The sequence below is a fragment of the Arachis ipaensis genome, chromosome B6 (assembly GCF_059453495.1).
Source record: "Arachis ipaensis isolate K30076 ecotype BB chromosome B6, ASM5945349v1, whole genome shotgun sequence".
In the NCBI taxonomy this organism is placed as follows: domain Eukaryota; kingdom Viridiplantae; phylum Streptophyta; class Magnoliopsida; order Fabales; family Fabaceae; genus Arachis; species Arachis ipaensis.
Genome location: NC_142441.1, coordinates 70,361,520 through 70,364,412, shown reverse-complemented (window position 1 = coordinate 70,364,412; position 2,893 = coordinate 70,361,520). Strand labels below are relative to the sequence as shown.

At 35.2% G+C, this 2,893-nt stretch overlaps 1 pseudogene; it reads left to right on the top strand.

Annotated features, from left to right (window-relative positions):
• The first annotated feature begins 363 nt into the window (after positions 1-363).
• Positions 364-2,303, top strand: LOC148561274 (uncharacterized; annotated as a pseudogene).
• Positions 2,304-2,893: the final 590 nt, after the last annotated feature.

Here is a 2,893-nt window from a genome sequence, read left to right as displayed (position 1 = left end):
ATTATCTCTGATAATTAAATTAGAGTATTTATTTAAAAATGAATTTTAAATTAATAATTAAATAGTATTTTTATAGATATTATTATTGGATTAAATTTTGTTTTAAATTAATATTGTACCTAACTTCTAATTCCCAAATCAAAACCTGAATTTAACCCTGAATTCCCAAATTAAAACCCATTAACCCTAACCTAACTTTAATTTCACTACCTCACCGCCATTCACCGCCACACTTTTCCTTTTTACCATCAGCAACCACCAAACTCCCCATTTCCCTTTCCCTCCACACCGCAGCACACACACATGGACCACCCTTTCGACACCCACACTCAGCCTCACATACCTCTTTCACCCTCTATTGTCATGGCAGCCACCCACGCAGAGAGAGAGAGAAAGAGAGAGAGAGAGAGAGAGAGAGAGAGAAACGGAGGAGCATCACTGGCAGAAGGAGAGGTCATCACCGCTGCCGAATCGTCGAGTCGTCGTGCCCTGCCACCGAGAAGCTGCCGAATTACATGCGTCGTCGCCGCACTTGGAGGAAGCCCGTGTAGCCGTCTTTCTCGCCGTTGCCGGAGAAGCCTGAGGAGATGGGGAGACATAACACGAAGGATGCCATCTGCGTCACTTCCATCGAGCTACAGCCGCTGCTGTGAAGGCTCTGCCATTGCCATTGCTGCAGCGGGAGAGAGGGAGAACGGAACGGGTAAGAATGAGGAACTAGGATTGCCGCTGTCGCCACCGCTGTTGAGGGCCAGCCACCGTGCTGAGCTTCTGCCGCCATCAGGTCTGCCGTCTGGGCACCGGGTATCACGCAGGTGTAGCCAGAATCACTGCCAGTCCTTTCTTTGTGCGGTGAGTTAGTTTACCCCTGTTCTTTCTGTTTTAATTTTGTTGCTGCATCACTGCACTTTGATTTTGTTGCTGAAAGTAATTTGTTGCTAAAAGTTAAATGTGTTGCTAAAATTTGTTACTGTTTAACATGAATCTTAAATTTGTTACTGCATGATTAAGTAGCTGAAATTGATTGGACTGCATACTTTTTCAATTTAGTTAATAATATACTAGATATCTTTATAAAGTTGAAATTTAGCAAAACCAAATCTATTGGAATTCAAGGCCTCAAATAAAAAAATCTATTTAAATTGTATGGCTGCTGAAATTATGAGTAGGCTGCTAAAAATAAATATGAAATACTAACAAGCTTTTAATGATGTTAATTAAGGTATGCATAGTAAGCAAAAGAAAAGAAAATGTCTTAGTTTGACTTTCTCTTTTCATTAATTTCTCTTTCTGAGAGTTAGGTAAAAAATGTGACTAATTTAACATACATTTCGTCATCAATGACATTATTCTTAGACCAGCCATATTTTTTGCTGTTTCTTTGTTTAATAACTTAAATTTTGCATCAAATTTTCCCCAAAAGAACTATGCAGTATTGTTATCAAATTTTGCATAGTTTCAGAATCATCATATTTTTTGGTGTTGCAATTGGTGATGTTCTGCAAAGAGGACAAGTTGGATGCAATCTCAACCATTGATAGTTCCTATGCTGCAATGGTTCATTTGAAACTATGCAGCATTGTTATCTTTGTATATAATAAAGTTCCTATAATTGCAAAAGGACTACCTTTAATAGTTTTGAAAAGTAAATGATAATTTGATTAATATTAAAATGCTTTAGCATTTAAAATTACAAAACATTTGCAGCTTGATTAATATTGAAATGCTTTATGTTTGCAGCTTGAACAAAGTAAATTTGAGGAGAAGAAGAAACTTGAAAATTAGAAATTTTTTCAGAATTCAGATCTGTGAATTCGAAGAATAAGGAGCATACTTACCTAAGTTTTGTCAATTGCCAATCTAGAGCTTCTCAGGTTTGCTTTGTTGTTTATGTTGCTTCATTTTTTACTTCCATTTTCTTTTTACTTGTGCTATATTTATATTATTTGGTGCTTTATAGGAATTGAGAGCTGCAATGAAGTCTGTCAAAAATGAAGTGTTAAAAATAAAAAGAAGCTACTCAGAGGATCTCAAGTACTTTGGTAATATATACTGTATCTCTTCAAGTACTTTATATTGTTTTATGATGTGTCATATACTATGATGTAGATATGTGTTGTATAGTGTGTACTTGCTATTATATGTGTGATGTATATATGTTTCAATGATATATTTTTTTTCTAAGTTGAAGAAGAATAAATGTAGGTGTTTATGTCTAATGTGACTTTACTTTGCATGTTAAGGAAGCAGGTGCTAAGCTTTCAAATGGTAAAGTAGTTGAAACAAAAGTTCTCGAGCGTTGAGAAGAGAGAATAGCAATACTAGAAACAATCTATCCTGGCAGAGTCTAAATTGTATTACTCTTACGCCTGTAGAACAATTCTATTAATAGTGTCTCTTTAGTGTTAGTGTATATATCACTGTATAAAACTAAGATTGAGACAAGTGTATTCACTCAACTATATTGGCATGTTAGCTGGTTACTTTAATCACAACTTATCTTAATTGTTGATTATCATTTTTTATTTTTTAGATTTATTTTGTGATTATCATCATTTTGGGATCTGATTATGCTTTAAAAAAAATTAAATATCATAAAATAAAATAGGCTACGGCCACGGTAAAAACTGTGATCATAGGCCTTTTTTTTTGTAGTGAGTGGAGACATCAAGCTAATGATGTTTTCTTCATGTTTTCTCTTAGGATCTCTTGTTCAATCTCCATAGGCTCTAAGAAAACATGATTTCTAGTTGCCTTAAGGTGAGAATAACCTTCTTTTCATCATCTTGAAGCTTCAGCATTCATGGTTCATATGGTTCTAAAGTTGTCTTTGATGTTAAAATAGGCGTAAAAGTGATTTCGGAAGCTTGTTCTTGGTTCAACTTTTGGCAGC